The sequence below is a fragment of the Sceloporus occidentalis genome, unplaced genomic scaffold, assembly GCF_023333645.1.
Source record: "Sceloporus occidentalis isolate IW3139 unplaced genomic scaffold, rSceOcc1.0.p SCAF_3, whole genome shotgun sequence".
Lineage (NCBI taxonomy): Eukaryota > Metazoa > Chordata > Lepidosauria > Squamata > Phrynosomatidae > Sceloporus > Sceloporus occidentalis.
Genome location: NW_028316983.1, coordinates 73,861,674 through 73,887,186, shown reverse-complemented (window position 1 = coordinate 73,887,186; position 25,513 = coordinate 73,861,674). Strand labels below are relative to the sequence as shown.

Genomic DNA, 25,513 nt, shown 5'->3' with positions numbered 1-25,513 from the left:
TCCAGGTACTAAACATAGTTACAGCCTTCTGAGCATTTGTAGTTGCCATTTGCCCACTCTGTCTGTTGTCTATTAATCTATAATTGTACATCTGTCCTGCTTATAAGACCCATCACAGTGCCAACACTGTATCAGTGCAGATTTCTCAGTGTTATGTTGAGTTTAGTAGTTATGTGCAGATTTTCCCGTGTCATGTTGAGTTTAGTCAATCCAGAATCATTAAAAAAAATCATAAGCACTCTTACTAGCAGAATGGTCATAGGGCACACAGGTCATTAGTAATTTTTAGCTGGGTGGTGGTGTGAGATGGTGGGATGGAGAAAGAAATCAAGAAGGCATTTGAAGGAGAAGGTTTTGTAACAGTGAGTAGACTTTCTGGTTATGTTAAAGAGGCAAAGCTTACAAGTATCCTAAATTACTATGGGCTCAGTGCAGATGACCATGGAACTAATCCTGAGATGCAACTAGAAAGAGGACATGTTACTCTTGTTGACATGATTGGAAACAGCAGCCACAGTAATTCAATGCACATCTAAGTGGGAAATTGACAATCAAGTTCAACACAATCACATTTCACTTCAGAAGAGAAAAATTGCTTCTTCTTCTTTTGTTTAAGCTAGGGGTTACTTTTGAGTACTCTTACATGAGACCACACTTCTGGTCTGTAATGTATTTGTTGTGTGTACATCCATTGTAAGAAACTATCTCCAGCCATATTGATTAAACCTATATGACATGCTGAAATAAAAATAATATGGTATGCATCCAAATGGGGCAAAAGTATTGATGACTGCAGTCAAAGTAAGCTTTTCATGTAGAATTTACCTTCAGGATGCACATGTGAGGGAATCTTCTCATGTTCCTGCTTTGATATTTTAGGAATAAAGCAAGAGCACAAAAAATGTTATTTTAAAAAGAAGTAATGATGTAACACAAAAGAACCACAGCTGGAGCTTTGGGGGGCAGCTTTTGGGGACTGTGACTCTTGGAATTCTCTAACCACCAAGGACATTAGCCAAGTTGACTGGTGGATTCTGGGAGCTGTAGTCTCAAAAGCAGCTTATGCATCATCATTTCTGCATTTATGTTGACTGTGCCTCCTACAATGGCCTTTCAGCTATTCTCATTTATTCTTATTCAGATGTTTGGTTCTGAGATCAGGGCAAATGATAAGCAGCAAAATGTATTAGGTCACATTTGGTCCAGGAGGATATATCTTTTTGTTTTGCTGAGTGAGCTGCATAAAGATAAATGTAGTCAGTTCATCCCATGGACCTCCTGAGGTGATTTAATGCCCAAAATCACATCACATACATCTTTCTGATGGAATTGGCACTGTCATTTGGACAGATTTGGCTGACCACCTGATGGCTCAACTCTTGCCTGTTTTATATTATTATAAAAGGGAGGGGATGTCTGGATGTGTTTAGGAGTTTGTAAATTCACCCATGTATGGAGGGAGTGGATCCAGCCCCTCAGAAAAGGCAGGAAAATACTGCTTCAGGGGGAGAGATGTAACTGGGTCCCAGAATACATAAAAAGAAAGCTGGTTACAAGCCCATCTCCTCCACTTCCTGGACAAGGTGTTTAAGTGGGTGGTTGCTACCCAACTTCACTGATTCTTGGATGAAACTGATTTTCTAGCTCCTTTTCAATCAAGCTTGAGGACTGCTTTTGGAACAGAAAATGTCTCACTTACTCTGTCTGGATAACCTTTGTAGAGAGGCTGGAAGTGGGGTTATCCTAGTGACCTCTCAGCAGCTTTCAGTGCCATCACCCATGATAACCTCCTGAACAGATTGTTTGGGATGGATACTGCAGCTGCTATGTTGCAATAGCTTTGCTTAATGTATTTATTCCCCACATGATATAATAAAATCCCTAAGTGATTTACAATAAAATACACCTCTAATGTAATATAAAAAGTATGAAAGAATTTTTAAATAATAATAAATGATTAAAACCACAGAAAAAGTGAGCAACTGTCAAAACTGGGCAGGTCTAAGGGTTGCTGTTTTACTCCCAGAACCCCTCAGGAGCTGCATGGACAGCCAAAAACACCTCAGAGTGAAAGTTGAAACAAAAAACAAAAGTCTTGGGGGAAAAGAAAGGGTATTTTTAATGTAAGAATTCCAACCTGTTTAAATGGTGCATCTGGGGGTAGAAAAGAGGCAGTCTAGAGTGAGTTTGGCAGTGTTGAGTGCTCCAAAGACAGGTCAGTGTGGTCTGCACTTTGCCCACCCCGGAATAGATCTTTTCCTCTCAGACCAAATGGGGAGTCTACCAAGAAGGCCCACTTTTAAATTTTACATGATGGCATTCCATTAATGAGGCTCTCTGAGGTCAACTGAGCATGTATAATGAAATGCAGTCTGCCAGGAATCCTGGCCCTGAGTTGTGTAAGGTAACAACAAAAGCTTGAAACTAGTTCTGTAGCTAACAAGTAACTGGTGGATGGACTACGTATTTGGATAGCTGTTCAGGAAGTGCTGGAAGATTACTGCTCCCCACTTTGGCAGAACACGTTCCAGTTCAATATGGTACTATTTTGTTCTCCATGTTAATCACCATCTATATGTTACTGCTGGTAGAGGCTATATGGATTAGTGAACTGAGGTGCCATCAACATTCTGATGACACCCAGTTCTCCCTTTCTTCTTCATCTAGCCTAGAGAGGTAGGGGATGTTCTGATGAGGCCCAGTATAACCTGAGGCTCAGTACAGAGAAGACAGAAGTGATGTTAGCAGCTGGTGTATCTGCCCAGCAGCCAGACTATGTGGCAGTAGTTCACTCATGCTAAAGGACCAGGTCTGTAGTTTGGGGGTGCTTCTGCATCCATCATTGTCACAGGAGGCTCAGGTGGCTTCAGTGGTGCAAAGCACCTTTTATCAACTACAGCTGAAATACCATCTGCGACCCTATCTGGACAGAGACAGGCTCACTACAGTTATCCATGCTCTGGTAAGCTACCATTTGAATTGTTGCAATCTGTTATATGTGGGGCTGCCTTTCAAAACGGCCCAAAACCTTGAGCTGGTCCAAAGCGGTACAGCAAGATGACTGGTCATTGTGAACATATCACAGCAGTACTTTTTCATCTTCAGTGGCTTTCAATCCATTTCTAGAGCCTAATTCAAAGTGCTGCTTTCAATCTTTAAAGCCCTAAACAATTTGAAGCCAAGTCATCTGAAGGACCTCCTCATGCTGTATTTACCCAACTAGAGTCTAACATCTTTTTCAGAGATACTTTTCAGAGTGATCCTACCAAATGAGCTATAGCAGTGGTACTCAAACATTTTACCTTGGGACACTCCCCCCCCTTTACATCTACATTTGGATGTCATGCCCCTCCCACCCAACACAATATATGAATAAAATATTTTGCTCATTTAGTGTGCCTATTTTCATTTCTAGATTCATATATATTCATATTTTAACATTTTATAAGGAAATAACATTGTCCAAATTAGAACAGTTTTATTTAAGTAAATTCAATTTTACATATAAAAAGTTGGGGAAGAGGAGTAAGAGGAACGATCAGCAGGATGAAGAGAAGGGATTTGTTGCCTTTAGGGCTGAAGGGCGGGGTATAAATACCATAAATAATAATAAGAGTCTGCAAGTCTTGCACCCTCATTTGAGCAACTCTCACTTCCCACTGGGGGTCCCACCCCACCATTTAACCAATGAGATACAGCAAGTAGCTGCCCAAGAAGGAGACTTTTTGGTGGTGGTACTTCCATTGTAGAATGCCTTCCCTAGAAACACACCCAGCAAAGCATAACATAACATTTAGGAGTCAAATAAAGACCTATTTATTTTCCCAGACATTTTATTGTTTATTTCTTCTCTCAAATGATTTAATGTCTTTCTTGCTGGTGGTGGCTTTCCTCAGCTTCCTCATCAGAGTGCTGTTTGGGTGTTTTAAAAAATAATAATTGTTAGCCAACAAGAGGTAGAGATGCAAGGAATATTTGTAAATTTTCTTGACCATGACAAAAATGGGTGTTCGATGAAAGAAAAAGACAACCACTCTTGAGATGTTTTATTCCTGTGTGGGAGTTTTTTAAAAAAGTACATTTCACTCTCATCAAGACTAATGGCAATGTAGTTATATATATTGCACAAAATGTTGCATTTTGTGCAAAAAATAAAACAAAAACCAGCACCATGTTGTTTTGCAGGAAAAGATGAACACATATGCACAAAAGTCCTGAAATGCAATGCATGATACTTTACCTCTATACCCAGAAACACTGTGAATTGGGCACTATACAAGTGTTGCTGTAAATAAACCCCTAAAGCTGTGTTTTCTCAAAAAAAAAAAAATCCAAATGGAAAACAGAAATAATTGTGGTACAAACTAGAGGAGAAAAGACAAGATAAGAATGGAATCATGCTAACACCTTGTCAGACTTCCTTCTGACTAGTGAACCATACACAGACATTGGTCACGCATTTGCAAAGATTCTTCTGGAGTTATGGAAGCTAGAAAATTATTTAAAATGAACAGAACCTACAGTTCCTATGGTCATATCCTTCCATGCCAGACTGCATATATTATATGCACATGGATACACAGAATATGCAGTTTCCCTGAATGACCTTTTATGAGCTAAACAATTTCACTGATGGGATCATTTTTTTAAAATTATGATACATAAATAAAATGCAAATGTTACATAGGACCCACTTTTCTTTGTGGCTGTTTTGGAGCCAAATACATGACCAGGACAACACACAGTATAGTATATGGAGCCAGAAGCATATATGCATAACCAATTTCCATGTAAACATTACATTTTATATAATTTGTCTCCTATTTAAATGATGGTAGGTTATGTACCAGGCTCCACGTGATTTGTAGAGATACACCAAATGGACACATTCAGCCCACTCTCCTAAAAACGGCATGACACATGCTCCCTGACTCAGCTGGGTATTGGCAGGTCAGATCAGCCCAGGAATGAGATCAGCTGCTCACCTTTCTTATGCATGTGACTTTCGTTGGACTACATTGGTCGTTCTGTAGTTGGAAATACCATGTGTTGCCATGGTACCCCCTGCAAAAAAAGTAACAGGATTAGAAAGACATCCTTGTGACAACCAAGAAGCAATTCTTCTTTGCCAGAAAAAGCTTCCTTCCTCCTACCCTTCAAAAGCACACCATGAGACTGTCAGCTGGCCCAACCACTGCTCTTGGCTAGGTTCTAGGTGAAGGTGGGAGATTTTTGTGGTCTTCAGAGATTCTCAGTTTTATGCAGTATTATTTAGTCCTCCTTTAAAAAAATAACAGTTGTAGGAAAAGTGTAAACAGGGAAGGAAGTTAGCTCTCAAAGAATTAACACAGATATATTATGACTGGTTATTTATATATCTCAGAGTTGCTGTGCTCTGCAAGAAAATCCAAGTGTATTCTTGCTCAAAACTGTCATCTTCTTTTGTACAAGCCTTATTCTATAGCCCATCATCCTTTATTGTGCCTCACAGAGAAACTATTTGATAATGGTTAGCAATGATGTTATGTTCTGGAAATGGATGACAAGAATTGGGATACACATTTATAAAAACCTTTTCATGTTTCGTTTCTTCTAATCCTAGCAAAGAGGCTTTTTACAAGCCATATATCTATGGGCTGTATTTTCAAGCACAAAAAATAAATGATAAAAAAAATCTCTATGTATTGGGGAAATGAGAATCTGAGGGGTTTTTTGCAAGGTATTAGGCAGTGGGCCAGTTCCAGTTAATGTTGTATTCAAGTTAATATTATTCTAGTCTACCTTGCTGAATGTATAGTTTCATCTTTCAGTCATACAAGCAGCTCCTAATTCATCCAGGGATCTGTCTCTATTACTTTCCAAATGATATGTGCAGTAATATTTTGCAGAGTTTTTAGTATCAGAATGACTGCACGTGGATTTAGGCCTCCTGAGCAATTGGAATCTGGAGAACCACGTGCATCCTCTCAGCCTCTTTGTCAGCCTCTTGAGCTACTCATCCAAACTCTTTTTAATGTCAAGAAATACTACAAATATTGTCTTGGTGTCTTAAAACTGCCACCAAAATCTGGCAGCATAATCTTCGGGGCACTAGTGGGCAAAACAAAAACAGTTTGCTTAGGAGATCAAAGGACATCCAAAGCATGAAGACATTCAGAATGATTCCTCTCTCTTTTCATAAGAGCAGCTTCCAGCAGAGATAGAACTACAAAAAGACATGTTTTAAGGAAGTGATCTAACAGGTTGGACCTGAATAATATTATTATGTTCACAGAGTTCTCCTATCTACAAAAATTAATAGCCATTTTATCATCTGGTTTTAAAATCCTTATTCTGCATTCTCATTTCTCCAGTAACATTTATGTAACCTTATAACTGGCCTCATTATGTCAACTGGTTTATTTATTATTACAAAATTATTTGTGGATCTCCTTATTTATGGGTCTTGATCTCTTATATTGTTCTTTCAATGATGGAATGGTAGAGCCATGAGGTCTTCATCCCAGGATCCACCAGTCCTACCCTGGCAAATGGCCAAGACCTCAAATTCTGTGCTGGCCTGAACTCTATCACAAGGGCAGCCTTTCACTATGAAATGCAACCTGCCCTGTTTGGACTTAATTTTTTATCTTGCTCCAACCAGTTTCAACAGAACCATCCCCCCCAAGCCCCAAAAGGTTTATGGTCCTGTCAGCACTTAAATTATGGAACTAAAGTAAAGCATGTATATATAACTTTGAAAGTTTAAGTTCCAGTGACAAATCTTAGACATAGAGCAACTATAGAACGTGTTAAAATACAACATATCACAGGGCCTCCATACCTTGAACAGTTCCATGAAAAAGGAAATTTCAGCAGGCGCTTCTGTCATTTAAATAATAAGTTGTAGCAACCAAAATTCTCTCATCTACCATTTTAAACTTTCTACCTTCAGGGATTTCTTTCCACATAAAATGTTACCTGCCAGGGAAAAACTATGGCTGCATCAACAGTGCAAAATTAATGCAGTTTGAGCATGCTTTAACTGCCATGGCTCAATGCTATGGATTTCTGGGATTTGTAGTTCTGTGAGATATTTAACCTTTTCTGTCAGAGAGCTTTGGTGCCACAACAAACTACAAATCCCAGGATTCCACAGCATTGAGCTATGGCAGTTAAAGCATGCTCAAACTGCATTAATTTTGCAGTGTGGCAGCATAGAATCATAGAATCATAGAGTTGGAAGAGACCACTAGGGCCATCCAGTCCAACCCCCCGCCATGCAGGAAATCCAAATCAAAGCATCCCTGACAGATGGCCATCCAGCCTCTGTTTAAAGACCTCCAAGGAAGGAGACTCTATGATTGAGACTCTCAGCAGCCTATGATTGGGTTTCTGCATCATGGGAACGTGAAGGATTGTGAAGCACTGACCAGGCCTGATTAGCCACATCCACATAAATGGAGAATGTTGACTGCAATTGCCTACAGGCTACACAAAGACACTGAAGTGTGATGTACAGAAAGCTATTCACAGAAATCTTAGTATCAAATCATTAAGTCAAAAGGGATGGGCTCTAAAAGGAGATCAAACTGTTTAGACTTGCAGTACGTATGCTCTGCATCTGTATTTACCTGTATCGATATGTTTCCATATCAGGGGTGACTAAAGTTAAAATCTCCATGTTTTACCACAGTTCCTAAGAACCTTAATCAGCATAACCAATAGTGAGTAATGCTAGAACTTGCAGTTCAACAACATCTAGAGGGCTGTACTTTGTTAACTCCTGATCTAAACATATATACAGCTTTATCTGATTACTGTTGTAATAGGATGATATACCATAGATGTATTATACAATGTGATTAACATCATCATACATTGCACTGAAAGGGGAAGGGCTTGGCTCTCCCAACAAGGTTGTATTGATTTTTACAACCCCCTTCCTGTATGATTTTAAATACCTTTGCATGATAAAGAAGCCAGTGGGGCTCTGAAAGCTTGCATCATATATTTTGTGCATCTTGGTTAGTCGAAGGTATCACTGTTTTGTGGATTTTGGAAGTTATTATAGATGTACAGTGTTAAATGGTATTTTTTTAGCTATTAAGAAAATCTAATAGCTTAGTAAAATGTAGTAGATGTGACATGCGGTGGAGTCACGCGACTTGCCAAGAATTGCATCAGAAGAATATCCATTAGGCTCCCATACTAATCCAGGAACGGCCCCAGACATTTTGCTGTTTCAGGCAGACAAGATAATGCCTCCTTCTACATACAAACTATCAGTTGAATCTTACATCAGCACTGGTGAAGGGATAATGTCCTCCATGGCTATATCCGAGGGCAGCAGCCTGACTGCAGGGAATACACACCTCAGACTGCTCCCTGCCTCTCATAAGCAGCTACCTGAGGTGATTGCCCCACTCTACTCAATTACAATAAACCCATTATACAGGAAGAAATTTTATAACTTCCCAGGTACAAAACATTGTGTTTTTAATGGCTAGAAAACTGAATATCCCCAAACAGAAGTGTAACCCAAGGAATGTAATATAGCAGGTGCAGGGATCTTGTGGCCCTCTAGATGTTGTTGGAATTCAGTGCCCAAAATTTGTCATCTTTGGCTGTGGTGACTGATAAGTTAGCCAGATCAGCACTATCCCAGGAATATTTCAAAGCCAAAATGTGATGGAATGACCCCCTAGCAGTGTCACAAAGACAGACCCTGGGAATGTCACAACACTGATGTCGCCAGGGGCAGACACCTAGTAAGATCATTAAGCACCCATCACAGTTGCACAAAATATACAATTCAAATGGAAGACACCAAGTTTAAAAAATGAGGAAAATATCTATACACATACACAATTTTCAAGGCATCGCTGTCACTCTGAGATTCTTCCTAAGTACTGGAAAAGAGAGTTCAGGTCCTGAAATTTGGGGACCCTATGGGCCAGGTTTGCTGAAAGCTGGAGTCAAACATGGGACGGATGCATGATTTCCATCCCTGATGTGGGCCTTGGTGAAATTAATACAAGTTCAATTGCACAGAAAGGCCCCATAAATCCTTATTTATTTATTGACTCAAATATGTACAGTGCTCCCGCATCATACACAGCTTTCAGCATAAGCTGAAAGCTGCACACTGGAAGAAGCAATGGCCTGTGGCGCGTATGCCCGTGGTGCACGCACTGCACCGAAGACACGAGCCCCATTGTTTTAAATGGGACTCCACCATACGTGGTATTTCCCTTACATGGGGGGCGGGGGGGGGGCGGAATGGATCCCCTGTGTACGGGAAGGGCACACTGTATTTGTTCCCTTGTTCATCTATCTCTTTGTCCTAGGCCCAATATAGTAACAATAGAAAGCCTGAACGCCATCTTGGTCGAAGCTCTACTTGATCCCCTTCATGAATAACCCTCTCCAGAAAGTTAGAAGAATACTCTGATATGACTGATCATATGCAGCTTTTCACAGTGCATTAAAATACTGATTGCAGCTATCATTTTTCTTAATAACATTTACAAAGAAAACACTGCTGACTGAAGTGAACAAAAACTCCAAAGAGCCAGTAATCTGTTATGACTACTCACAAAAATGGCCTCTTTTGACAAAGTGGACTGACTGTGAAATAGGGGAATTTTTCTCAACCAGTCTCACGGTGAAGACTGATTCACCTCTTTGCTGTCTATGACCACTTCTCTGGCCATATGCCCTTGTATACCCATTGTGGGACTCTCTTGGCACCTTTCCACTAACATATATGTTGAATTTTATAGCACTGCAATGGATCTTTCTGAGCGGATTGACAACACTTACATCATACTGGGCACTGCCCAGGATTAAAATCAGGTTTGTCTCCTCTCTGGCCAATTCCATGACAAACTGTTCCAAGGAACAATCATTTATCATATCTAAATGTTTCATCTCTTACAATCTGAAAGGACATTTATTCAATGTAAGGCTAGCAGAAGTCACCCATTATTATATTTTCTCCTTTGGCTGCATCTCTGATTTCTTTATCCATCTAACCTTTTGGGGCTGGGCAGGGGCAGGGGGTAATTGTATGCCCTGAGTCAGTCCAGGGTTGTTTTGTCACTACTGACAAAGGTGTTACAGGTTTATAGCAGGAACTGCCAACTTGTGGCCTTCCACATGTTGTGGGACTGCAGTGCCCATCCTCCTTCCCATGGGTTGTCCTAAGGCTGTCAATCGAGAAGCCTGACACATACACTAAAATGCAATAAACTCAAGTCAGTAAAGCGGTCCTTTTCCAATTCATGTGCCATTCAAACATATGGAGACACCTATCACAAATGGGGCACAAAGCATGTAAATTTTGCCATTTGAACTCTGTGTCTGTGTGCGTGCATGCATGCATGCACAGGCATGCATCTTCAAATCACCTGTCAACTTATGGCAACCCCATGAACTTCATATGGTTTTCTTAAGCAATGAATACTCTGAGGTGGTTTGCCAGTTCCTTGCTCTGAAATAGGAGTTAGCACACAGCTAAAAAACAGTGACTTACCGCTGCCAAATTCAATTCTAATTCAGGATGTATCCTTATATTATCACATGCGTTTTGCTGCTGACGTCGCCGGTGAGGTGAATCCCGGGTAGCTTCCAGCTAGAATCCAAGCTCAGCGGGCCAATTTGCAAAGCCAGGAGCTTCCCAGTTTTGAAAAGAGGTTGGCTGAGCTCGGATTCTAGCCAGATGTTATCCAGGTTTCATCTGGCTGACATCGCCAGTGAGGTGAATTCCAGGTAACATCCAGCAGCAGCAAAATGCGTATAATAGTATCAGGATGCATCCTGAATTAGAACTAAATTCAGCAGTGGTAAGTCACTTTTTTTAGCTATGCACTAAACTCAATAGTCTACAGCACCTGCTATTTATTGGCAATCTCCCACTCAAGTACTAGCCACGGCTGACACAGCTTAACTTCCAAAATCAGACAGGATCTTCCAAGATCAGTCAATCTCAGCTCTTAGACAGCCTCCAGCAAGGGTTCCCATTACTACTTAGCAGCACAGATTTTCTGCATTGCCACAGAAATAATGTGGAGCAACTGTGGGGGTGGGATATGTGAGGTTTTATTTTTCCTTTTCCCTTGTGTGACATTTATTCCTAAATAAGTTTTGCATATGACTATTTCTATCCAGTGCTGCTAGAATGCTATAAAAAACACTTTCATAGATCCGTGTGTGTGTGTGTGTGTGTGTGTGTGTGTGTGTAAAAGAGAGAAAGATTGTGTCCTTCCTATCAAGGCACCTGAAGGGGGGCAAAGTGCATTAGCAAAAGGCATTGTGGCTGTTTCTAAATGGCCCATCTCTTAACTTGAACCCCCTGTGTTGTTTAGGAACAAAGCCTACATGATTCACTTGACCATTGTTAAGGCAGAGCAAGCATTTTTATGTTGGCAGTAGAGACATACAGGGCACAGCTGCAATTTACTGTAAATCTATGAGGTTTGTTTGAAGTACTGTGGGTGGAAAACTAGCCATATCCCACCGAAACAATTCGGCCCTGCTTCCTGTGTCTGCCTGTGCTCTCTGTGAAATCTCCCTGAGGCTTGCCTTTCCTTGTTCTTTGTAATTCAAGGATTGTTAACACCACACTGATGTTGAAACTGATTCCCTGATCCCAGCAATGTATGGTGATAGGGTGCAGTTCTATGATATGAGTGACATAATTAACAGTGTAATCGGGATGATCTCTCAGCTACTGGCCTGGCTGGCTGTAAGAATTTGGGAAGTACAGTTAAACATAGGCCCGGTACATCCCTTAGAGAATGTTTGGAACGGCGGCGGCCTAATTTCCTCCAAAGGGAAGCCACAGCCGCCAAACCATGCGGCTTCCCTCCACAGGAAAAAGAACTCGAGAAAAGCGGGTTCTTTTTAAGCCGCAGGGGCGGCGTAACAAGTGCACCACTGGTGCACTCATTATGTAGGTGCCACACAGCAACGTGTGGATGCCGTGCGGCACTTACATAACAATGTAGGAGCCCATGTACACAGGGCACTGCCATTGTTACGCTGACAGTATGTTCTAGGGTTAGGGACCGTGCAGTTGCTGCGCGGTCCCTAACCCTAGAATCGGTGCAGGTATGCCGCTTACTGGCGGTATGTACCATGCCATAAGTAACTTTGCCATGCTCTGGTCTCTCGTTTGTTGTTGTTTTTGTTGTGTTCCCACTTTCCGAATGGGAAAAATGCTAGGTTTCCAATTGCCCATCAGTTTGCATATCATCATCGTTTATTAACTTTTAACAATATTTTACACTGTATTGGAGTCTCAAGAGTGCAAATCCAGCAAGGATCAGTCAGTCAAGTCCACTTGGCAAATTAGGAATTGCCGCTTGGTAGCTTTGGAAAAGAAGACTGTGATGCCACTTGCTTCTATTTTACAAACTCATACTTTGCTCTGGAGGACCCACCTGAAATTGCTGATCATGACCAGCACATTTTTGCTGTGTGCCTGCCTCTGCTGCTTCTATAGACACCAAGTCATGGATTTGTTTTGAAGACTCAGCAATGTTCAAACACTATTCCTCTGGCATGGCAGAACAAGTTTAAATTTTCCCACCAGCCAGCCAGCCTGTGGAACATATTCACAACGAGAATAGTACCCACATAAATAGCTGCACAGATTCACTCCCTCTTAACAATTCTCCTCTTTACAGCTGTCTGCATGTGATGTATTGGGCCTGGCAAGCTTCCTTTCTCTTTGCACGTGCCACAGATAAAAGGAAAACATTGTCTGAAGATCTCCAGTGACGCCAGCTATGTTAAAGCACAGGACCTGTGAGTCTCTCCCCCACCCCATCCCTTCTGCAGAATCACAGCCACAGGTCCAAAGTTCACTAAGGTTTTACATGGAAAAATTACTAGGGTAGGGTTGCCATCCCGGAGGACCTCAAAACCGGGAAAAATGTAGGACAAGGTTTTAAAATGTAGGACATTTTTTTAGCAGAATGGCAGTTAAACCCCTGGAAAGCTATCTGACCAAGGTGACCAATGCACTCACCCCAAAATGTAGAGCACCCAAGCAAAAAAATGTAGGACATGGCCAAAAATAAAAGCTAAAAACACCCATGTAATTATAAATCCATGCTTTTTAGCCATATTCCAAATGGAGGACATTTTGAAATTTGACAGAAGAGGACATGTCCTGAAAAAGGAGGAAGATGTCTGGTCACCTTGTCTCTGGTCCAAAATACACTGCTGAAATAAAACAATGCTGGACTGAAATGCCCAGAGTTCCTCACCAAAGCTGCATCCACACTGAGGAAATAATCCAGTTCGAGAGTGATTTAACTGTCCTGGGTTAGTGCTGGGGAATGCTGGGAATTGTAGTACACTGTGGCCCCAGAGCTATCTCTGACAGGGAGTCCCATAACCCTCCAAACTTAGTTGAACTGCAGTGCCCAGAATGCCTCCCCAGGTGCATCCACACTGAGGAAATGGTCCAGTTTGAGACTGCTCAGTGCTGGGGAATCCTGGGAATTGTAGTCTATTGTGGCCTCAGAGCCATCACTGACAGAGAAGTCTCAATGTCTCCCAAACACTAGCATTCCCAGGATTATTATTCCTGCAGTGTGTGAGAGAGATATAAAAGCTAAGGACTGGATTCATTTGGAGGATCTCTGTGTCCAAAACACACTGCTTAGACTGCCAGGGCTCAGTGCTATGGAATCCTGGGAATTGTAGTTTATTGTGGCACCAGAGCTCTCTGACAGAGAAGGCCAAATGCCTCACAGACACCAGAATTCCAAAGCATTGAGCTTTGGCAGTTAAAGGGGTCTCAAAGTGCAGGGGGGGGGGGAGAGAGAAAAGCCAAGGAGTGTGAATGAGCAGCTCAGGCTGTGGCTACTCTGAGAGGAGGAGGAGGAGGAGGAGGAGGAGGGAGGGAGCCAAGGGAAGTGCCAGGACCATGCGGAGGAGCCCCTGCTTTTCCTCATCATCGCAGCCTCCTCTCTTCCACCGCTCTGCCCCCAGGCAACGCCTCCTTTTGTCAAAAGAGCTCTGGTGCCACAAGAAACTACAATTCCCAGAATCTTATAGCACTGAGCCATGGATGTTTAAGGGGGGGGGGGGTGTCAAACTATTTCTGCAGCCTTTTGTTACCCCAAAGCCCTTCCTATTTACAAGCAAGGCAAAAGCTCTTCCTATACCAAGCCATTGAAAACCAACCCAAATGGAGGGCTGATTGCTTCTTTCCCATTGGTCAGCTTCGGGAGAAATTTGCATATTACAAGTAAAGGTGTTTAGGGCCTCAAAAACGATCCTGTGATAAAGAATTACAACAATACTGAGTGGTAGACATTTAAAAGATGAGGCAATTAAACTCCCAGACAACATGAATGATTTATGGCCTTTTTTTCTTTTCTCACTGTAACCTGGAAAGTAATGCCTCTTGCAAGACATATATACCAAGTGGGCTGGCAATAGCTCTGAGTGGCAGATGTTTTGAAGAGCTGCTCTCTAAGCTACACCAGTGCGCCAGGTGGGGAGAGTGGCGCACAGCCGCGCGCAGGACGGCGGGGAGGAGACAGGGGAAGCTCAAACCGGGGGCTAGGGGCCAAACTGGACCAGGACCGGGAGGGGCCCCCCAAAAGCGGGTTTGTCACAGGGGCCACCGGGTTATGGCATCCCTAGGGTAGGGTGAAGGAGAATGGTGGAAATCAAAATAGCTACACAGCTGCTGTTATCCACTGCATTAATGATGGTCTCAATAATGTTGCAAGTGTAAGAATTAATTCATCTTTGGCCACACAATCTTTCTGTATCTCCGTCAGCAGGCACTTCCTCTTCCAGTGCAAATACAAAAGGAGCATGGCTGCTTTGGTTTGCAGGGCCTTCTACATCTAGGCAACAAAACTATGGAAGTAATTGCAGTTAAATGAAAAGGGCTTTAAAAAAAACAGGGGAGGAAATGGCATATATGACCTCTAGGATGGAAAGTTACTAGAGAGGAGTGTAACTCAGGAGAAATATTATTTAGAATATTACTCAGTGGTGTAGTTGTTAATAGGGAAAGCCAGGCTGACATTCATTCTTAGCCATGGAGCTCACTGGGTGGCACTGGATTTCTCCCAGCCTAAATATATCTCTCACAGGTTTGTTATCAGTACATTTGTGGGGGAACCATCGATGCTGCCCCCAAAGTCCCTAAAATAGGGTTGCCATAATTGTCCACTAAAACCTGGGACAAAATGTAGGACAAAATCTAGACCAAACTGTAGGACAACTGCAGGACAAAACTCAGCCCAAAATGTATGACATTTAAGAAGAATGGAGGACCTTAAATGTCCTACATTTTGGGCTGAGTTTTGTCCTGCAGTCCTACAGTTTGGTCTAGATTTTGTCCTACATTTTGTCTCAGGCTTAGTGGACAATTATGGCAACCCTACAAGAAAACAGGTTATTATTTTAATTCTTAATATGAGAACAAAACTACATTACAAAAATGAAACCAAACACGGGTACCATGTTCATGATATTCTAGTTTAATAGTCAACGGGCTAAGAACCAAGAATTTATGCCAACATAATGGTGGTTTTGAATGCTGCATTAGGACTCTGGGAAACCAGGCTTCACATTTCTGCTCAACCATGGGAATTCAGTGGGTGGCCTTGGGCAAATCACACACTCTCAGCTTCGGAAAAAGGCAATGGCAAACCTCCTCTAGGATGAGGTTGCCATAAGCTGACTTGAAGGCACATAACAATCACAACAATGGTTGGTACATGAATGAGAGCATTCATTAGGTGTAGACCATTTCCCTGCTTGCCTAGCATACACTGCCAGTCCTTTTGTGGATCCTCCTTTAATAGAACTTCAATCTACTTTGAAATGCCACCGAACAAAATGATAAGAGTGCTTCCTGTAAGAATGCAAGGCATAACCTTCCTACTTCATCTCTTTATTTCCCACTTTCTTCTTTTTATTAAGGGCCAAGCAACACTTTAATGCCAACATATTGAGAATTATATACTGGTGATGAGGATGACAATTATTGGCTACAAGATTTAGACCTATATGGTTTTGAAACACCCAGTGGGTAATGATGGAGGGTCCAAAAAGACTCAAAATTTCACTAGAATGCATTAAACATTTTATTTAGGTGGGGGGGGGGGGTGCAAAATACAATAGTCAGCCTGGTAGTTTTTACCATTTTGACAAAAAGTGTGGTAATCTATAGTTGATGCATTGTATTAAAGCTTGCCATTAGATGGTAATATGTGCAAACTTTGAAGAGCTGCCATAGTTACATTTCTGGAAAAGAAATAAAATGTAATATAAATTCAGAACAAATTTGATTGTGTATTCCTGCAAGGCAGGGCGTTAAACTGGGTGACCCTTATAGTCCTTTCCAACTCCATGATTCTATTTTTTAAAAACCCATACAGTTGACAACGCTGGCACTACAAAAATACTAAGTGAATTGGCTATTTGGACTACAAGTACAGTGGGTCCTTGGCATTTCCAGGACTCTCCATGGGTACCAAAATCTGTTGATGCCCAACACCCATTAAATTCAGTGTGGAAGTAAAATGATGTCATTTATATAAAATGGAAAAAAATCAAGTTTTGCATTTTGGATTATATATATATATATATATATATATATATATATTCACACCATGAATAAAGAATCCGTGGATACAGAGAGCTGTGTAGACAGCTACATGAACTGACATCTGCTTAACTTCTTCCTCCAGTACTTGATTTTAAACTGCTAAAGCTAAAATATGTAAAATATTATAGTTTCCACTTATCTCCTGCATGTTACTTAAATTTCAAAAGCTAAGATAAAGCTACAGTTCTCTAAGACACTTAAAAGATTAAAAATATCACTTAAATTATTAAATGTATGAGAGAGTACAAAAACAAATTGTCTTTAAAAAGCTCCAATAAAGGTTAAAATGACAAAAAAGAATGCTTTAAAAAGTAAAGAATACTTTTACAAGGTCAAAAAAATAGAAAAGTATACTTAAAAGATTAAAAATGCTGGCAACTGTGTACAAAGCTTTGAATAGACAGTAATTGTTGGATTAAACTGTGTGGATCTGAGTTGAGTTTAAGTCCAAGCCTAAGACCTAGTCCAAAAAGGTTTCCAACTGTCAAAATAATATTTTAGAAAGTCTTTTCTGAATCCTAGCTTCAGCCAAAAATTAAAGTATAAAAGCTTAACTGAATCCAAGTATGTAATCACTACAGTTTGGTTCCAGTGATGAATCAGGGAAGAAGAAGGAAAGCAAATAAGTATCGAAGGAAGTATGCCTTTCAGTTCCACTCCCTGCCTTTTGTAACTTTTACAGGTGGGGTCCACCATGAGGGGACACTTCAGCCATACACCAGTTAGAGGTGGCGATTCCATTCTTCCCAGATATCATCTCATTTTATTTTAGGAACATCTAATGTTTGCCCTTTATTATTTGAAATTGCTCTTGCATAGTCTTTTTTTTTTGAGGGGGGGGGGGGTCCTTTGAAGTTTTACCCATCTGGTTACTTTATCTCATTGACACTCACTCTCAGTGCATCTTCTCTGAATGTGATCTCCCCCCCCCCCATTGTTCTCAAGGGAACATTTATATTATTTTATATCACTGTCATGGCTTCACCACCCAATAAACATCAGATAAAATGTTCTCGGTCCTCTTATCACTGCAGGGAAGACACATTATGCAGTGGGAAGGCCCAGTAGCCTGTCCCAGGCGGCATCTGCACTGCAAAAAATAATCCAGCTTCATTCCACTTTAACTGCCATGGCTCAATGCTATGGAATTCTGGGATTTGTAGTTCATTGTGGCAACAGAGCTCTCTGACAGAAAAGATTAAATGTCTCACAAAATTGCAGATCCCAGAATTCCACAGCACTGAGCCATGGCAGTTAAAGTGGTGTCAAATTGGGTTATTTCTGCAGTGCAGATGCAACCCAAAAGGGGCAGAATATGAACTAGTAACTGGAGATTAAAAGTGAACAAATTAAAATGATAAAGGAGGTAGCTCTCTATGCATTTTTATGACATTAACATTGGATGCAGACCAAAGAGAATTTCAGAGAAGTTTAGATTAAAGGGCAACAATATTGCATAAACAACAAACAAAAAAGATCCAGAGAGGCTGGAATTAACATACTAGAAGAAAATAGAAGCCAGGTAGAAAGGACATGGAAATGCCATTTAGATTTAAAGATAGCAAATCAATAATATTGTGGATAGCACAAGGGAGACAGGCTTGAATTCCTATTTCATCATACAGAGGAAAGGTTGAAAATAAGCTACAGTCATTGCTTCCAGTTATCTGGCATTAGATATTTATTGCCTTGTATGCTAACAGACAACACTTTGGAAGTCCCTTGTTTTGTATAAGTCAAGTGGGTCATAAGTGTATTATCCTAGACTATGAAGTCTACAATTATAATTTCTACAATATTTTTAATTCCATGCTATTTTTCTCCTTTTGTATACCCATAATGCTTTGAAACTATATAAAGCAAAATGCCCTACATTGTATATTTTTAATTCTCCCCTCCCCCTCCCCCTCCCCCATATTTTTCTGTTTTCATAAAAAAAGAACTTGGAAGTTCAATGTTTATTTTCATCTCTCCAAATGAAAGCAGAAAGCTGCCACAGCAGGAAATACCAGGGCACTAATTGCTAGATATGGTTGCTGAGTCTTTTTAGGGAGAGAATCAAAAAGGGGGTTCAGAGTTTCTCATCCCTTCAGCAAGCACATGGTCTCCTCCAAGGAATGAGTCCAGTTAACTGTGAGCATAAACCAGTGCCAGATCTCCCTGCTGCAGGACTTCCTTTCTCAGATCCAGTCCTACAGTGTGGTCAGCAGAGGGAACAGTAGGGAGACCTCATATTTCCATGGGGGGCATGGGGCATAGAAAATGTAGATCTTGCTCATTTCTGAAAGCTCTTTCCCATGCTTCCCAGTGACAATGGGAGTGATCAAGCCTTAGGTCCCAAAGCCTGATGGCTCTCATGGCCATGAGACTTCCCTGCTGACATTCCTTCCCCATTCCCAGCTACCAGGTATGTTTGGGCAATGAAGCAGTGGCAGAGAGGCTTTCCTTGAAGCTGATTTGTAGCAGCTAGTTCATTTTTGCACCTGAGTCAAATGATGCCCAAATTAGTTTGCTCTCGGTCAACTTCAAATTAAGCCCAACAAAACTTGCTTGGTCAACTGTATGATGCATGAACATTTAAACGCTGTTGTAAATTAACTTATAGTCCAAAAGTCTTCTCAGTCTTGGCCCACACCCACACCTGAAAGATTTACTTTCCAGGAGAGTGACCACATGTTCTAATTTTTAAGGAGAGTCCTCCTTGAGAAGAACTGCAAGGGTATGGAACTGGGAATTTCATAGGGTTTTCTTAGGCAGTTTTGCCAGTTTCTTGCATCCTACAGCACCTGATATTAATCACTGGTTTCCCCTCCAAGCACTAAACAGGGCTGACCCTGCTTAGCTTCCAAGATCAGACAGAATCTGGTGCCATTTGGATATTTAGGCCCTTCTTGAGAATACCCCTCCCTAAACTGCAAATCCCAGGATTCCATAGAATGTTGTCATGATCATTAATGTGGAATGGCCACACTATAATTATGTACTGTGAAAAAGAGCTGCTGCCAGTCAATATCAATAGTGGGCTCAATCAACCAATGGCTTGAACTCAGTATAAGGTAGCTTCCTAAATTGCCCCTTTATCCCCCAAAAGTCCCATTTTAGGTCAACTAAAGCCAGGTCCTACTAGTGTGCAGATGGAGAATCTTTGGCCCTCCAAATGTGCAGGAACTACAATTTCCACCCTCTTTTCATTGGCCCCATATCCAGGGATTTTGTAAATGGACATTCAAAACATCTGGAGAGCATCTGCATACTAGGGTGTTGTGAAAAGTCCTCTACAATCAGCACCACACAAGCATGATAGCATCTCAGCCCAGGTGTCCATAGGATGCATTCCCAGTAGCTCTAAATAATTACAACCATTTAGAACATCTACAGTATCCCTGGTGACAGTTCATGCAACTGTAATCCAGAGAGATAAAATCATAAAAGGGCATTGTATGGTTTGAGAAATGGTTTAAGAGTCCATTTGTATAATTAAAGGTTGTACACCAAAATTGTGTGTTCTGTGTGGAGGTGGCATGCTGTCTCATATATGCTCCTTGATATAGTCTTCATTTGTTTTTAGTTAGCTTCACAATGCACAAGCTTAAGTTTGCTTTTTAATGCAGGTTCCACATAGAATGAATCAGACCTCAGCAATTTCTAAGTAGAGTAGTCTGAACAGTGTTGAAGGTTCATCCACAATCATGACAGTTCCTTCTTTAAGGAACAGGCAGTGTTTATGCTCTTCAGTCTTCATAATGACTTCATGCCTTCATAATGACATGAAGGCACAAAACAACAATACCTGATGTTCATAATAAAATGTAACATTAAAAAAAAATAATATAGAAGTCATCTATCTGTTTCCACTGAAAAATTATGAAAACACACTCTTGGTCTACAACACCAAGAGTTCCTTTGAAAGCATATGGAACACAATTTGATTTACCAAAGGTTACGTAACCATTGGCCTTGAAGTTCAAATTTTCAGGTCTTTCAAGTCCCTCTTGTGCTCATCCAAGGCTTCTTATGCTGGCAGTGACAGGAGAGTGGGCTTCCAGTTTTGCCACCCTGCATGCCCCATGGCATCACAGTCAAAATTGTTATTAGAAAATATTTGCATGTGAACAGTAGATGTCCATAAACTGAATGCACATAACCCTGGTTTTATATTTTTAAAACAAGCAGCAACGACAACAACAACTTGTTTATACCTTATAAAGACATTTTGAATTTCAGACTTTGCTGCCTGCTCTGCAGATTTGTGCTTAATCTAACCTGTTAGCCATGACAGAGAAGCAGCAGCATCTCTCTACTTTACAGAGGAAGGTCAGAGAAGCAGAGCAACTTCTCCAAGGCCTCACTGGAATGTCATTATGGCGGGATACAGACCGCCCCTTTGGGGCGGCCTGCACCTGCCCCTTTGCCCACGGATCGGGGCCTGAGCTGCCACGGCGGCATCCCCAAAGGCCCCGATCCACCACTTTTTCAGGCCTCGGGGAAGCGGCAAAACACCGCTTCCCCACAGCCTGGAAATGGGTGTTCTTGGAGCTCCATGCCCCAAGGACACCCCGACAGTGGCGGGGAGACAGAGAAAGGGCCCCTTTCTCTTTAATATCGCTGGCACAGCTGTGTATAGGTTGCGCCAGCGATACACAGCGTGAAAGGAGCTCCGTTTTGGAGCTCCTTTTGGCGCTACTGAAAGGGCGCCAGTACATAACGGCCATGCCATGCCGTTTGGATGCGACACAGCCGTTACATCAAAATGGCGGCACCCATGTAGACAGGGTGCTGCCATTTTGACGTACTCAGTACGTACTAGGGTTAGGGAACGTCTGAAAAGGACGCTCCCAGGCAATCCTACCACGTACTGAGTACGTGCTATCAGACCCATCTGTACAGGGCCTATAAGATCTAGTCAAGATCTACTCACCTGGATTTGGAGGCATTTACTTCAAGGAAAAGGCTTCCTGTCTCTTTCCTCTGCTTGATCCCTGTATGGAACAAAGAGGATAACTTTGATCTGAGCTGCTCCAAAGGAATTAACTCTGGTGCTAGCACTGACATTAACACACTCATTAGCTGGATTAAGTCTAGAGTTGCCAAACATTAATCCAGTTAATGAATGTATATTTTTCTCTGCCACACATATTTTATTGGCATTTTTGAGAAGCTGTTGTGAAGGCTCTAACCTGATGATTAGAGCCCTGACTCTGCAAACCAAATGAAGGCCAGGGCCCTATCATCTAAAGCCATTTGAATACTGTTTGAGGCATTAGTACATGCTTTCCTTCCATAGATGCAGGTGAGGTTCCCAGGTGATCTTCCATTTAGGTATTGGCATGATTTATATTTTTTTTAAAATTTCAGAAATGAAACTATCCTCCCAAATCTCCAGATTATTGCTTTGGACTGAAATATTCTAAAGTACTTGAACCATGTTGGACAACTGTCCTTCTTCCCATTTTAGCAGCAGCAGCTGGTGGCTCTCATATCACTGGAATGGTGAATCCATGTTGGGACTTAGACTGAACTTCAAAGACACTATCCAAGATGGTGAGACTATTGAAGGTAGGGTTTAGGACCTTCGATAAGTCCTTTAAAGCTCTGCTGCAGTTCCAACCATTTATCACCAGGGGCTTGCTAGGGCTAATGAGAGTTGCAGGCCATCTGGAAGACCACAATTCTCCATCTGTGTTCTGGAGCTGAACCGTTTATCCAGCCTAACAAGAGTTCTCACTTTTCCTCCTTCACTTAAGAGTGATGTGCTGGTAGATGGCCTGTACTCATAGCATAGTCATCATGTAGTGAAGGCTTTGAGATGGTGCTATCTCCCCACATAATTAGCTCAGGAGCTAGTGGAGGTTGGCTGCTTACCATCTGTATGCCACCAAAGGCTCACAAAGTAAGTGTGGGGTGGGGGGTGGGGGGTAGATTGCTTAGGCCTTTGTGAACTAATGGAGATTCTGACATGTTCTCTTTACTCCCTTCAGATACTGAATGGTTATACAGTCAGCCCTCCTTATCCATGGATTCAAGTGTCCACAGATTGAAAATATTCAAAAAAAAAAATAAATAAATAAATTCCAGATAGCAAACCTTGATTTTCCATTTTATATACGGGACACCATTTTGTTATGCCATTATATTTAATGGGACTTGATCATCCACGGATTTTGTTATCTATGGAGGGTCCTGGAACCAAACCCCAGCAGATAACAAGGACTCACTATATCTGCACCAACTCAGTTTTCTTTCTTTCTTTCTTTCTTTCTTTCTTTCTCTCTCTCTCTCTCTCTTTCTTTCTTTCTCTGTTCTGACATAAACACAATGAAGTTTCCACAAATATGCACATTTCTCTTCCCAGAATTTCATACTAAAAGTTTCCATATTTATTTAAATGCTGAATTTCTCTAGTTGCATCCATTCATCTTGTGCATTCAAAGTAGTGGGTTCTGAAAGTTGGTGGTAAAGCACCTGATATTTAGGGCTGCGGAATAGCCACAGTGAAAAAAAATAGCAATCACCTCTGGTGAAGAGGTTTCTGGGGCAGAGAGTGTGTGACTCATCCAAGGTCAACCAATAGGTTTCCATGGCTGAACAGGGAATTGAGCCCTGATCTCCAGAGAGTCATCATCCAATGCTCAAACCACTACACCATGCTGATTCATGTATACCTCATTTAAAGATTTTATCAGCTTGATGCTGATACTTAAGTTTTGGGTAAGGGAAAGCTAAGTAATGGTAATTAGAATGTGGGAAGGTTATGGCAATTTATTATCCTGTATTTTTGTCATTTTCAAGCCATGGTAGACCCAAGACCTTCTGCTGCTTGAAACAAAGAACAAAATAGCACTTTCACCCTATCCACAGTACAGATGTAAACTGGTTTGGCAGCTGAACCTGCTTCACAATCGTCTATGGAACAGTGTCCTCTATCATACCAGAAGCAGAAGTCTAGTTTGAGATGCTCTAGACAGGTTGAGTACCATACAGAGTTTTATCATTCAATAGAGGAGAGCTAGGGAGTTCATAAGGAACATCTGGAAGGCCCCAACATCATGACTCACCTTGCCCAAAGACCGGACCAGCCTGCTTCAGGCATGGTTACTGCACAAAAAAGTAATAGAGAATGGTCACTAAGGTACTGTTCTTATAAAATAGTTCTATTCAGCTTAACATAGATGGTTTTCAAGTGTTCATCAACAAGCTGCAAGGGCAACAGCAAAAGTCATGTACTATCATCTGAAAGTCCATATCACCCCACATGAGCCTGTCTGCATCTTTTGGTCTTTAGGGGAGGGTTTTCTCTCTGTCCCATCTCTTCCCAGGCTTAACTGCTGAGGACACAAGAGAAAGAGCCTACTCTAGGAAGGTTTGGTAGGCTCTCTTTGGTAGGCTCTCTTTGTGTCTGTTTAAGGCCTTCAGCCTTTAACTGATCAAGGTAGAGGGATACGCAGTGGATGTGCTGTTTTTAATATGTGATGCATGGTTTATGTGTTTTCCATTATTTCTAAATAAATAGGTTAAAAGTAGTGTTCTAATTTCACTGATTAGTGCTTTTTCAAACCTTTCCATCACATTTGTAAAACTATCTTGTTTTAACCTATATTGTAAGCCTCTGTGTCCCATTTTGGGAGGAAGAAAGGATATATATCAGTCAGTCAGTCACAGAATCATAGAGTTGGATGGATTCAAATGGACCATGCAGTCTAACCCTCTGCTATGCAGCATTACATAACTCCTGAAAGATGTCCATCCCACCTCTGTTTAAAGACTTCCGAAGACAGAGAGTCACCCCAACCTCAGAGGCAATCTGTTCCACTGTCGAACAGCTCTTATAGTAAAAAGAAGAAGAAGACGACAAAGACAAAGAAGAAGTACTTTCTAATGTTTAGGTGGACTCTTCTTTCTTGTAACTTGAATCCATTGGTTTGTGTTCTAGTCTCTGGAGCAGCAGAAAACAAGTTTGCTCCTTCAACCACTTGGCATCCCTTCTGCTATTTAAAGATAGCTATCATGTCACTTCTCAGTTTTCTCTTCTCCAAGCTAAACATACCCAGCTCCTCCATAAGGCTTGGTCTGCAGACCTTTGATCATCTTGCTTACTCCTCTGTGGATGGTTCTGAAGGTGGTTCATGGCTGAGCTTTTGCTGTGGCTGCCCTTGCATCTTCTTGGTGATCTCTTGAAAACCATTCTCATGCAACTATCAGAGCAGTCCTTTTGTATAATAATAATAATAATAATAATGATGATGATGATGATGTTTCTTCTCATGCCCCCTTTCCATATTCAGTTAAAATGGCTGTCCCAGGAGATTTGCTCCAGTCTGTTTCATAACCCTTGTCTTTCCATGCCCAAATTAATTTGAATTTTTTTTCCTATCCCATCAAACAATCCTATTACTGTCACTCATTATTACTGTCCCTTCCCTTGCCTTTCCTGACATGAAGACTAGTTTACCTGCACCCCTTCGCCTCTTCATCTCAACAAACCACAAAAGAAAACATAGCATTTCCTGGCTGACATTGTTTTACTTTATGTAACACTGCAGAGATGTGCAATCACACCTTTTGAAAATAATGAAGCTGATTCTCTGCCCAAGACAGACTGAAGTCTCTTAAGACCAGACTTTGCCACCCATTATTCTGGCTAACTGCTGACTGTTACTTCAGTGTTGAATACATTGGCCAATATTGTACTCTACAAACAAAAGGGGTGGGAGAACTAAAGGTTCATTCATGTAAGTCAAATAATTCCTGGGTGGAACAATTACATTTTAATGGATGGAAGCCATTTATCTACAAATATAAAGAAGTGATCACCTACACTTGTCTACCATTACATTGTCAAATATAAATACCTATGTCATGTGGCTAGTGAACACATGAAGCCTA

At 41.3% G+C, this 25,513-nt stretch overlaps 1 protein-coding gene and 1 long non-coding RNA gene across 2 annotated transcripts in view; one reads left to right on the top strand and one right to left on the bottom strand.

Annotated features, from left to right (window-relative positions):
- Positions 1-25,513, top strand: part of LOC149316226 (phosphatidylinositol 3-kinase regulatory subunit gamma) — a 348,381-nt gene that overhangs the window by 249,494 nt on the left and 73,374 nt on the right. The window lies entirely within an intron of this gene.
- LOC149316227 (uncharacterized) overlaps positions 3,466-25,513 on the bottom strand; it is a 38,989-nt gene continuing 16,941 nt past the window's right edge. The window contains exons 2-4 of the long non-coding RNA XR_016280448.1: positions 21,549-21,609; positions 4,986-5,064; positions 3,466-3,912 (exon numbers count right to left, since the gene is read on the bottom strand). This is a non-coding gene — a long non-coding RNA (uncharacterized LOC149316227). The remainder of the gene's footprint in view (positions 3,913-4,985; positions 5,065-21,548; positions 21,610-25,513) is intronic.